General features: G+C 35.9%; 2 pseudogenes; both read left to right on the top strand.

The window, feature by feature from the left end:
• The first annotated feature begins 912 nt into the window (after nucleotides 1-912).
• On the top strand, nucleotides 913-8,826 carry LOC141325688 (uncharacterized; annotated as a pseudogene).
• Nucleotides 8,827-10,231: 1,405 nt separating this feature from the next.
• LOC141326049 (uncharacterized) lies at nucleotides 10,232-11,164 on the top strand (annotated as a pseudogene).
• Nucleotides 11,165-14,149: the final 2,985 nt, after the last annotated feature.

Raw genomic sequence — 14,149 nt, 5'->3', positions numbered from 1 at the left:
GTGTGAATATGAATGTGAAATGATGGTAAGTGTCATCTTTTGTCTTTATTGGCTGTTGATGTTTCTGCCTCATTTCTTTAATTGGTGTCTTTGTTTCTGATCAATATCTGAGTTAAATATGAATGCAGAGGCTGAAGGTGAGACTTTCCCTGATCTCTGTGATAATGAGTCTATAGTTCTGCTGATTGGATTAGAGTCGCTGAAAATCTGGGCAAATCCCTGTAACTGCTTACATCCTTTGCATATTTTATCTTCTAATGACGATCCTGAAATCTGAATAAAACTTCAGTGATGGAGTGTTTTAGTAATATCTCAATCAAGAGTCTCCTGATCTTCTCTTCTGAGTTTCTTAAAGGTATAACTGGATGTTGCAGGTATTTTGGTTTCAAAACTTGTAACTTCACTAAAATCATAACACTGATCGTACACAATTATACTTTTTAATGAATGCACTTCTAGAGATTAAGTTTCTAGTAAAGCAGGTATTGTATATTGTATTTATTCACTGAACTGTTCACTGTTAAAAGGGAAGATGAGGAGTAACAACTGAATATGTTGACATGGTTTTTGCCAATTAAAGATGCAGAAAAGGTCATAATCAAGTTTAATAAAGGAATGGCAGAGAGGATGGGAAAAGGAAATCAAGGGTAGACACATTTTTCAAATGTTTTTGTACTTGTTCATCCTGTAGGGACTCAGTTAAACTGTAAATTGAGGTTGGGGCATTGTGGGTTAAATACTTTTTTGTATATTGTAGGAAAGAATATTATTCTCTTTGCATCTTGTAGACAAACAAAGTCATTCCCCGTAATATTTTCCCTCCTTTCGGCGCTTCTCACTCCAGTCCAGCAGGTGGCACTAACACACACACTTCTGTTTGATAAACACCATTAAACCTAAGAAGAAGAAGATTAGTTTCACTGCTCTCTGTTGTTTTGTTGGGATTCTGTTTTAGTTCAATCTGTGAGAAATGAAGTTTCTGTAAATAGAAAAATACAGTTTTTGAATCAAGTCAGTAAATATCTGTAATATTCTTCACAGCTGTGACTAGGTTTGGAAGCGAGCAGGAATATCTGGAGAAGTATCTGCTGAACTGAGATCTGTTGATGTGATGGAGTTTGTTAAAGTGGAGAGTGAGGAGAACACGAGTGAACTAGAAACCTGGAGAATAAAACAAGAGGAACCAGAACCTTTGAGAATAAAACAGGAACCAGAACCTTTGAGAATAAAACAGGAGGAACAAGGAGGTTGGTGTTTAATCTTCATTCATCTTTAATGTCTGTTTGTGGTACATTATTTCAAAGTTTTATTAATACTGAGTTTCAAGCTGCTTTAGATTTAGTTAATTGTAATAGAAACAATCTTTAAAGCTGAACAGTCTGTTAAAGTATAGATGGGGGAGCAAAAACACTTCCAGATCTAGTAAGAAACATTTAAATTCTGCACAGAAGTCTTGGTAACATTTTCTATGAAGCCCCTATTTATAATCCATTATAAAGTATTACTAAGGCATTGTAATGAATGCATTATAAAAAATAAAAAATAATAATCGTATAATATGTTGTATCATCTTATGAATAATCATAACAATTACAAAATACTAAAGTACTTGAGTATTTGGGGTTCTAACTTTTAAGAATATGATTATTTATTAGACACAATGGGCGGCATATTAAATCTACGCAATTTTTAATGGACTTTATCCTATACCAATTTTTTTTTTTACAATATATTTTATTATGATGGGCCCCCTGGTCTACTGACTAGAAGCAACTTTCCAACTACACTAACACTCCTTTATTATTAGTATTATTAGTCTAGTATTATTCGACTTAGGTTAAGGTTAGGCTAGGTTGAAGATTCACATACTTGCAAAGTTACATATCAGTTTGTCTTTTGGGGAACCATCAAAATACAGTATTTAGCATACTACTAATAATAATTATTGCTAGCTGACATGCAGTTTCAGAGTTACTTTTCAAAAGCTGTCTAAAGGGTACCTTCAAAAAAATCAAACTGATAAAACAAATGTGTCATGTTACACATTCATCTGATACATCAAATTATGGCTCTTTGAGAAATATTATTAGTGTTATTATTATTACTTATAAGTGCTCTCTGTGCTTTAAGTAAAGTGACATGCGTAACATGGTAAGATACGTGACTTGTAATATGTTATAACTATCAGGAGGTAATCATACTCTTAAAAGCTATAACTAGGGCTGTCGCGGTTAAGGAATTTCCCTTGCGGTAATTTTGAGTGGCTCAGTAGCACGGTATGCGGTATTACCGCCATATATATATATATATAATTGTGTGTAGGCTGTTACAATGTAAGGTCATATTCAGAAATCAATAAACCGAAACCAAATCGCGTTGATACATGAAGTGAAGTAAACCGAAACCAAATCGCGTTGATACATGAAGTGAAGTAAACAGTACTTACATAGAAACCTAGCCAAGAAAGAAATGCAAATTTTGAAGAAAAATGTCAGACATATTTAGAGGCTTTGCATCTGAAATCTTCGTATATACAACAGTTAGCGCGCTCCCTCGAGTCTGACTGGACAAGAGACTTTCTGTCAGTATTTCACCTGCGTGTTCTAGGCGAGCTGTCAGTCAGTGCAGTTTCATTTTTACGCCACAAGATGGAGGCAAGAGACTATCTTTGAGTAAGTCTTTAAACCGTTCATTCAACTACACCTTCAAAACGCTTATTTATTCAAAGAGAGACGTAATGAAACACGATGTTAAAATAATTTTAACTTTAATCGCCACTTTTAAAGGCTTAGCTGACCAGCAGAGCATCGATGTTAAGACAGAGATTTCACTTTCCTTGGACATGACAAGCTAGTTTCACATACATACCTGACTCGATCTGAAAGACAGACGCAGGTAATCGCACAAGCTCAGTCGATCTCTCTCTCATTCGCTGTCTGTTTAGGCTTGTTAAGTGCATATCTACTGAGCCTCATAATAAACACATTATGTTATCATTACTAACTTATTACTAATTTAATATTCAGCACACAGGCATTAAGTGAGAAGGGCAAATCCTTAGGAAAAAAGAAAACAGGCAAATATCGCGGTTGCTGCGGTTGTTGCATTCCTCTGCGGTTATGCACGTCAATAGCGCGGTATTTCGATATTGCGGTTATCGCGACAGCCCTAGCTATAACCACAAATAAAGAGAAATTATAATGCATAAAAACTGTTCTTATGAATACTCATGATATAATACAACATACAAAAAGGTTTTTTATAATGCATTATGCATTCATTATAGTATTTTATAATATATTATAAATATGGGTTTCAAAGAAAGTGGTACTGAATTTTTTATGAACAGATCAAACAAGGCTGATGCAGAAACAGTAGTGTTAGCTAAAGTCATGGTGGTGCGGCTGAAATAGTCCAATGCTATAATATCTTTAGTTTGAGTTTGTATTTTGGGAGACTTAACTTTGCGACTGAATTGCACATCAGTTATAATCTCTTAAATTGTTGGTCAGTTAATACTTTTACTAAGAATAGAATATATTAATTTTCTATTTGAAGACTGGATTTTTTTTTACGTCACTGATGGTAATAAAGGTACATTTTGCATGCTTCCCAACTCAGGTTCAGTGCTTAGCTGTCAAATGTGTATTACCAAGAAATAAACCTGTAATATTTTTTTAGTAACTGCGCTTATGAATTTAAAACGGTAGTAATCTTATGATTAAATGGGGCATATGATGATGCTAAAAAGAGCATTATTTTGTGTGTGTTATAATGCTATGTGTTTGTGCAGTTATTATTGTGTATATGCAGTCTGCTTTTGCGATCGTAGAACAACAAACAACAAGCATGTTTGAATAGTCAATACTGAATTCTTTAAATATGAAAACGTACTTACAGGCCATCAGTCAGAAACACAGACTGTTCATGCAACATTGTGATTGGCCCACTTTATAGTAGGGCTGGTCCGAATCCAATTTTTTGAGCTTCAAAGCTTCGGCAGTAATCAACACAGAATATTTCGAAGGGAGGGGCTAAACATATTCTGCTCTCTAATAAAGGCAGGAATGTCTGTGTGTATGCATTTTTATTATGTTTGCATTTTGATTATGTCGAGAACAGTTCATCCAATCGATTTTTGCTGTGGACACAAAGGAGTGCAGTGTGGCATTCTGGTGCAATATGAACACATAACACTTTCAGAATTAATAAATTGTAATAGAACATTGCGAGTTGGATGCGGCGCGCCTCACGCAGGCAGAGCTTGCTTCGTGAAAAGACACTGCGCTAGTGATACAAAACACACAGGTCTGTTAAGAGCAATACTTTTAATAAGGTAGCCTAACATATTTTAACAAACAAATCACTCCCACATGAGAAATTAGCAGCACAGTAATTACTGACACCGTAAAGTGTAGGCTATTTAAATAAAAGAAGAACAAAAAATGGCGCGGTGTTTATATATATATATATATATAAATTATTTATAAATAAATATAAATTGTATATAACGTATGTGTATATAGGCCTATATATAAAATACATATGTATATTATTTTGAAACCCCAAATAAATGAGGCTCAAACATTATTAACAAACGTGCGTGTTTATTTGAGCACTTCCGGCAGTGAACAAGCAGAACAAGCAGCCTACAAAACGCTATAATAAATCAAAGAAATAATACATTTAAATAAGAAACTAGCCTAAATAAGAGTGTTAAATAGGCTATTCAACAAACATTAGTTGCAAAAATTCCTAAAACCTTGCCAAGACCTATTCCGACATCTCATGAGAATTACTGGCCCGAGTCCGACTGGAACCGGTCTTGTTTCTCTTTCTCTTCTGCACTGCACAGCTGCTGTAATAGCAATGTGATTACATTTATATTTGTTTCTTTTGGTTATAAAGTTATTTTAGAAATATATTTGTAACACTTTTTATTTGTCAAATTCAAATTGTTTTTTTAAAGTAACGACCAAGCGGCCAGCGCCAAACAGATCAATTTAGCAATCTCAAGTCATCCTGATTTAAATTAAAATCCATAAATATAAAAAACTTGAAGCATATCACAATATTAGTTTAATTGTTTAACCTAGATAAACGTGTGCTATTAGGCGCATATCCAGTCGTTTGTGCGGAGAGTAAAGCTGAAGCGCGCTTTGCAGGACACGGAGGCTGGTGCGATGTGAAACTAAATTTTTTCTCATACAGGTAAGAGTAATATATCATCCGGAACTGTAAAGAAATAATTTAAATAATTCAAATTGAAAAACAAAACTCTTTCATTAGCTATAGGCCTAATCCATAAATATACATTTAGGCATTAAAGGCGCGTCCAGTGAGCAGATGACGAGTCAGGATCGGCAACTTTATATTTGTGTCAAATACTAGTTTATTAATAAATAATTTGAATATCTCCTTGCTTTTTCCCCCGACACATTCATGGTGATTATTTTAGCGGTCAGCTTTAGCCTACTGTGTGCATTTGAACGCAGAGGCGCGGTTGTTATTGTGACAGCACAGCCCTAGTTTAGCTTTAACCATTCAAGTGAGCCCGACTGTACTTTAGTAGTGTCTCTCAAATATTGCTCAATCTCTCTCTCTCTCTCTTTTTGCTGTCTCTATGTTAGTGGCAGAAGTCTGATCTTCATTCATATTTAAGTGTGAATGAGAACTGTTTCGCGGGGGGATGCAAAGTGTATGTAAAAAATAGAATATTCGCATCTCAAAATTTAAAATCGAATGCCAACTCACCGAACGAATATTAGAATAATCGAATAATCTAATATTCTGGTCCAGGCCACCTTTATAGCCTAACGCTTTGTGTTCATCTGGCATTGTAAGCTGCTCTCCCAGGTTCAGGAAACAGTCCTCCGTGAAATGTGCATCACCCACTCAAATATTTGCATTTTACTGTTCCAGAACAGTTAAGTAAATATAACTTAAACACTGATTTCAAGTTGTGTCCACATTTGAAAGGCCAAATCAAGTACGTTTGCTTTTTCAATGAAACGTTCTGCGACTCCTCAACATGGCTCTTAAACTCTACTACAGCCGGTAAAGTTACGCCTTTCTTTTCATATTCATATTTTTTTATGGGATGTGTTACGCTAATCTGCTCACACAGTGACGTGGACAAGTGTGTGGGGGGGGGGGGGGTGTTTGAACAAGCCGTTTTAGGGAGTTGTGGCTAAGTCTTAACTTTTATCATAAATTTCTCTTTGGTTTTGAGACTTTAAGCTTTGCAGCTTCACAAATCTTATCTAGGCACCAACAGCTTGTAACACTCCAAAGGAAACCACATCATATGACCCCTTTAGATTATCTTTGTTATTGATATCCAACACACCAGCTCTACCTAATCTGCTTCTGGTGCCACCATCTGTAGCACTTACTGGCACTGCTCTCAAATGTTAGTTTGTTCATGTTTCCCAGCTTATAACAAGTTACTGAAAATGAACCCTTTTTACTTTTATTTCAGAGTTGATTAAAGAAAAAGAAGAGAACGAAGAATCAAGTCAAGTTGAGGAGAAAAGTCATTTCAAACCTGGAGTAAAACCTCCAGCCAAACAGAAAGATTTAAAGAAAAGAAGAGCAGAGAAATGTTCCACCTGCACTCAGTGTGGAAAGAGTTTCACTAGAAAAACAAATCTTGAGCGTCACATGAGAATTCATACTGGAGAAAAACCATTTACTTGTGATCAATGTGGGAAGAGTTTTTCAAGCTCATCAAACTTTAAGAAGCACATGAACATCCACACTAGAGAGAAGCATCCATGTGATCAATGTGGTAAAGTGTATTTAGCTGCTTCAGGTCTGAGGAATCACTTGAAAGTTCATACAAAGGTGAAGCCACATTCATGCCATTTGTGTGGTAAAAGATTTTGCCGTCTACAAAGTTTGAAAGTATATGAGAATATAAATACTGGTGTGAGAGAATCCATGTGTTCCAAGTGTGAAAAGATTTCTACTTCAGTATCTTATTTAAAACTGCATAAGAGGATCCACACTTATGAGTGTTTACAGTGTAACAAGATATTCAGTAAGTCAGGAGACCTGAAAATACATGAGAGGATCCACACTGGAGAGAAACCTTATGAGTGTTCACACTGCAACAAGAGATTTAGTCGATCAGTACATTTGAAAACTCATGAGAGGATCCACACTGGAGAGAAACCTTATGAGTGTTCACACTGCAACAAGAGATTTATTCAGTCATCATATCTGAAAATACATGAGAGGATCCACACTGGAGAGAAACCTTATGAGTGTTCACACTGCAATAAGAGGTTTAGTCGGACAGAATGTCTGAAAATACATGAGAAGATCCACACTGGAGAGAAACCTTATGAGTGTTCACACTGCAACAAGAGATTTAATCAATCATCATCTCTGAAAAAACATGAGATGATCCACACTGGAGAGAAACCTTATAAGTGTTCACACTGCAACAAGAGGTTTAATCAATCATCATCTTTGAAAATACATGAGATGATCCACACTGGAGAGAAACCTTATAAGTGTTCACACTGCAACAAGAGGTTTAGTCGGACAGCATATCTGAAAATACATGAGAAGATCCACACTGGAGAGAAACCTTATAAGTGTTCACACTGCAACAAGAGATTTAATCAGTCAGTAAATTTGAAAATACATGAGAGGATCCACACTGGAGAGAAACCCTATAAGTGTTCACACTGCAACAAGAGATTTAGTCGGTCAGAACATTTGAAAATACATGAGAGGATCCACACTGGAGAGAAACCTTATAAGTGTTCACACTGCAAAAAGAGATTTAGTCAGTCAGTTCTTTTGAAAACACATGAGATGAACCACACTGGAGAGAAACCTTATGAGTGTTCACACTGCAACAAGAGATTTAATCAATCATCATCTCTGAAAATACATGAGATGATCCACACTGGAGAGAAACCTTATAAGTGTTCACACTGCAACAAGAGATTTAGTCGGTCAGAACATTTGAAAATACATGAGAGGATCCACACTGGAGAGAAACCTTATAAGTGTTCACACTGCAAAAAGAGATTTAGTCAGTCAGTTCTTTTGAAAACACATGAGATGAACCACACTGGAGAGAAACCTTATGAGTGTTCTCACTGCAACAAGAGATTTAATCAATCATCATCTCTGAAAATACATGAGATGATCCACACTGGAGAGAAACCTTATAAGTGTTCACACTGCAACAAGAGATTTAATCAGTCAGTACATTTGAAAATACATGAGAGGATCCACACTGGAGAGAAACCTTATGAGTGTTCACACTGCAACAAGAGATTTAGTCAGTCAGTTCTTTTGAAAACACATGAGATGAACCACACTGGAGAGACACCTTATACAGTAAATGCTCACACTGCAACAAGAGATTTAGTCAGTCATCAGATCTGAAAATACATGAGAGGATCCACCCTGGAAATGAGCCATATTGCACTGCACATGAGAATCATTTTATTCAATCATCTTTTATACACAGTCATGCAGAATATCTGTGGCAGATTTACACATACTGGTCTGGCATGTACTGTATATGTATATCCACCCCTACTGGTTAATTAGTAGGAGAGAAATCAATCTCATTAGTTTTACTTTTACTTTCAGTAGTTAATGATCATTTTGCTTTGAGTCATTATTAAATGTTACTTTTTTTATTAATACATTATCTTTACTTTTTATATTTTATAAAAAAATTTGTGGTCAACTGATGTATTTGCATGTGAACATTTTTTTTTAGCTTTAATAGTTGAAAGCCATGATGTTTTAGGCTTTATTTGAAATATCTAAATAAAACTTTTAAATGGAATTGAATTACAAGCCTTTATTGTCTTTGTGTGTTTCTGCATACAGTGAAATTAGGAGCATGACTCTTGACTGGTGTTAGAAAAAAAACATGTAATACAGACAATATATGAGACTAGAGACTACAGACTGTACAGTATCATTATAAAAGTATGTACTACAACCGACAATATTTATAATAATTCTGCACGTTAACTTTACATGTATTGATCATAATTGACTTTTTCCTCTTCTTTTTTTATTAGTAAAAGTGACTTGTAAACACAACTTTGTTTCCCATCAGACAGATGTTATATTGTGACATAGTATTATGAAGTAAAACAGCTTTCTTCTATTTTAATAGACATTAAAAATGGAATTTATTTCTGATCAAAGCTGAAATATTTTTAACTGAAATTTTTATTTTAACATCATTACTCCAGTGTTCAGTCAGTGTGACATGATCCTTTAGAAACCACTATATATATATATATATATATATATATATATATATATATATATATACGGAATATACTGCTTTATTATCAGTGCTGGAAACAGTTGTGTTGCTTAAAATTTTTCGATACCTGAGAGTTTTTTCCGAACAATATTACATATCTAATATGTTCAAAATTTTGGAGTCAGTAAATTTTTATTCTTTTTTTATTTGAAAGAAGTTAATGCTTTCATTCACCAAGGATATATTGAATGAATAAAACATGATAGCATAAATTTATATTGTTAGAAAAGATTTATATTTTGACTAAATGCTGTTCTTTTTAACTTTTTATTCATCAAAGAATCCTGAAAAAAATAATCACATAAATATCCAAAAATATTTATAATTCTAATGAAAAATTAGGCTACTTACGATTGGAGTAACAGCTGATGAAAATTCAGCTTTGTATCACAGGAATATTGTAATAACATTTTGCTGTATCATAGTTTTTTTCTGTATTTTTGATTAAATTAAAGCAGTCTTGATGACTTCTAAAAAACAACAACATTGGGATCAGTAAGACTTGTAAAGTCACCAAGGCTGAATTACTGAATTAGAACAGTAATATTATGAAATATTTTAACCATTTGTAATAACATTTTTTAGTTGAATAAAAATGTAAAATGTAATTTATAATGGCAAAGCTGAATTTACATTATTATTCCAGTCTTCCAGATCATTCCGGAATCAATATGCTGATTTGCTGTTTAAGACACATTTCAGACTTCATCAGTGTTAAAAACAGTTGTGTACCATTATTTTTTCAGTATTCTTTGATTCTTTTACAAAGAAAAAAAAACAGCATTTAGCTGAAAAAGAGCTGAGCAAAAAAACTTGGCAATAAAGCTCGTTCTGACTTAGTGGGTGCAGAAACCAGCTGTTTTGTGCCATTAAACTGGTGTTAACTTGTATTTGACTCTTTTTCCCTTAGACCTGATGGGGCTGAAAGAGGAGAGTGAAGAACTGAATGAAATGGAGGATAAATATTACTATGAGGAACATGACGATTTCATAACTGGAGAAACTTCTGCTTGCTCACAGACTAAAAAGTCTTCCTCACGAAAAAGAGTTTGAAAGAATGGAACTAAAAAGGGTTTCACTTGCTAAGAGTGTGGCAAGACATTTGACCAAACTCGAACCCTTAACGTCCACATGAAAATTCACACTGGAGAGAATCCTTACATCTGCCAGCAGTGTGGAAAAACATTCTCTTAAAAAGAAGGCCTTACAGTCCACAGGAGAACTCACACTGGAGAGAGGCCTTACACTTGCCCTCACTGCGGACAGGGTTTCATACATAAAGGAAACCTAAACACTCATGTGCGATGTCATTCTGGAGAGAGTCCGTTCACCTGCCAACAGTGTGGAAAGAGCTTCTCACGCAAAGACAGCTTTAAGAATCACATGAGAATCCACACAGGAGAGAAACCGTATATTTGTGGTCAGTGTGGACATAGTTTCAGGTGTAAAATAACCCTTAGTAAGCACATGAAGATGCATTTAAGAGAGAACTGTTTTAGATGTCAGCAGTGTGGAGAGAGTTTCACCAACAAGAAATTGCTTAGGAATCATGTCAAATCTCACATTGGGGAAAATGCTTGCATGTGCCTCCACTGTGGAAGAACTTGCTCACACAACGCCGTCCTCGAGGTTCACTTGCGAGCTCACACCGGAGAGAAACCTTTCGCTTGTCATCAGTGTGGGAAGAGTTTCACAGTTAAAGGAAACCTTAGGACTCACATGAGGATTCATACTGGAGAGAAACCATTCAAATGTCTTCAGTGTGAGAAGAGTTTCACATATAAAAGAGACCTGAAACTTCATTTGCAAACCTATGGAAAGAAATGCTCTGGCCTGAACCAGCTATGAGGTCACAGAGGTTTGGTCCTCTCTAAATGATTCATTTTTAGAAATAAAATTTCTCTGAATGACAAATTTGCTGTTTAAAACTCCTCATATGAGTGTCTCCTTGTTGCCAGATCCAGCTATTATAAGCTTTCTTGGACTTGTCTTTCCTACTTAATTTGACATGTTTTAGCAAAGCAGAAAGTTGTAGTTTAGGGCAAGCAATATTTTGATCTTATCTTGTTTACGAAAGATTTGTACCAATTTTACTTTAGTTTTTTGGTTTTTGTTTACTTAAACTGACAGTAATCAAAAAAGCCCACAGAAACATCATGTTATCATCTGTCAGAAATGTTATCAATACTATTAAAACTAGCATTTAACACTAGTTAACAGTGTACAACAGTAGCTTACGGAATGAAATGAAATATTCAAACACTGGCCATATAGAAGTCTATTCTATTTCATTCAGTATACCTGATGATAAAAACAGCTAAAACCAGCCTAGACTGGTTGGCTGGTTTTAAGAGGGGTTTTGGTCACTTTTCCATCCTGGCCAGGCTAGTCTGGCTGGTCTTAGGTGGTCAGGCTGGGAAACCACCAGCTTAAACCAGCTAAGACCAGCCATCCAGCCTAAGCTGGTTTTAGCTGTTTGTTTTTCAGCAGGGATATAAGTTAAATTCTCACAAAATCTTGCTAAAAACATCCATAAGAGCCCCTGACAAAGTTATCATCTATATAGTGATAGTTATTAATGAAAACCTTAACAGCAATATGTATTGTTGCATGAATAATAATCATCTGATAAAATTACCTCTTACCTATATTAAAATTCCCACATTTTGGTACATGTTAATCATGTTATAAACATGCTAGCAAATTGCTAATCCTGCTAACAACTTGGTAATCACGTTAGAATCATGGGGCGAATTCCAAATGACTTTTTTGCGCCCTTCAAGGGCACTTCGGGAAGGGGACGCCATTTGTAAGGACGCTCCAAAATGTTTTAAAGACAGTTGTGAGGTAGTGTAAGCTACTTAAGTTTATCGGAAAATATTTATATAGTGGTTACGCCTGCTAACTATGACTAGCTGCAGGGCCCATGGTCTCTTATTATATTTTCACTCAACAGAAGTGATACTCCCTTGACTAGTTTTGGACCCGACACAACTAAACCTTTAATGCAACCAGTCCCTGATGTCACATGGTTTATATAAACATGGTAGTTTTCTTGCTGTCTATGCAGGGTCAGAAAGCTCTCAGATTTCATCAAAAAGATCTTAATGTTGGTCTTAAATTAAGGTCTTATGCTGCGTTCACACCGCCCCAAACGTCAAGCGTCAGTTGCGGCAAGATTACATGTAAAGTCTATGGTTGAGTCCATCAGAGGTCCGTCAGAGGCTCTGCGTTGCATTGTGTGCATTGGATCCGTCAACTTTTCAAACGTTACCTGCGTTTTAAGCGTCAACGCAGCAAACGCAAACGCAAGCGACGCAGAAGTTCAGCCAGCTGAACTTTTGATGGACTTGACGCACTTCACGCAGTGCGTCAACCAATTAGAGCGTCTCACTGTAGCGACGTCACCACACGTTTCTTGAATGAAGCGGGAGCAGAGAAAAAATCATTTTCAATATATATATATATATATATATATATATATATATATTGCTCATTGTAGCCGTCTGCAATCGCAGAGAATTGTATGATCCGTACTTGTCGTTGTATAAAGACAGGAATGTAAAGGAACTTGCTTGGATGAAGATTGCTGAAGAGATCGGGACGTCGGCTAAGTTATCAAATCTTTTCTCAACGTAATTATTTCCCATTTCGTTAGCTAGCAAAACATGGTCATGAGAAGATTTCAAAATGTCCACTCCCTACTAGTTTGCCATTGTTTATTCAGGGGAAGTGTGCAAACTAGATGCGTTGGGACCGTTGCCTGACGTGTGCGGTGTGAATGCACCAAAAATTGTACGAAAATTGTAAAAGCTTCAACGTACATCTGTCAAACTAGATGCGTTGGGAGCGTTGCCTGACGCAGACAAAGTGTGCGGTGTGAACAGCATGAGAATGAATAATTGTGACCCTGTCGGTGAAGTCAATTCATCAAGGTCACATTTTCAGAGAATGTTTACCTTATGAAGGATGATTTTATATCATTTAGAAAACACAAAATAAGACAAGCTGGGTTTTTACAGCAGATGACAGAATTTTTGGGCGAACTACCCTTTCATCTCGGACTTAGCAGTGAGAGATTATCCACACACCTTCTTTTTAGTGCCCATCTTCATTGGGTTCTTGGAGGAATTTCTTCTTCAGCATCAGTTAGATAACGGTTAAGCTGTGTCTCATTTGTTAGACTGCGCCCTCCGGAGGTCGAATCCTCTGGAGGCTGCTTTCTCTGTAGGATGTGTATACTAAGTGTCCTTAACTTAGAACAAAAACGAGACGGCCTTCGTAGGATGGGCGGGAAAAAAAAAGGACAGGTGGAAAAGGAAACAGAATTTATTACGTTGCTATGGAAACAAATTTAGAGCATCGTTGAACTCTCACACTACTTAAATGAAGGAATTTGTATTAGCAAAGGATACACCTCATGCATTCTTCGAATACCTGTGAAAGAATGTCTCATTTGAAGTGTCCTACTTGCTTTTCTTAAATGAGTCAGCCTTGATGACGTATGCAGCCTCCAAATGCGACCTCCGGAGGGCTCAGCCTTCTAAATGAGACACAGCTAACGTTTATAGGAAATCCTTTGTGGAGGCTCGCTCATTGTGTCTGTGCACATCATAGCAAATCATATGTAACCTACTGAGGAAATTAAGATGACAAAATAAAAGAAAACAGTGAGGATTAATTGTAAAACACAAACAGTAAACATTTTTAATAAATATAGTATTTTATTTAGTGTGGAATCTGTGCTCACCAAAAAGTTTTCCAGAGAATTAAAAAATGCAGCGTCTTCTTTCCAGATCCATGGGTTAATCCGCTTAGCAGAATCGGCGAATG

The sequence above is a fragment of the Garra rufa genome, chromosome 2 (genome assembly GCF_049309525.1).
Source record: "Garra rufa chromosome 2, GarRuf1.0, whole genome shotgun sequence".
Taxonomy (NCBI): Eukaryota; Metazoa; Chordata; class Actinopteri; order Cypriniformes; family Cyprinidae; genus Garra; species Garra rufa.
Note: the sequence above shows the minus strand (reverse complement) of the source record. Positions and strands in the feature narration are given on the sequence as shown.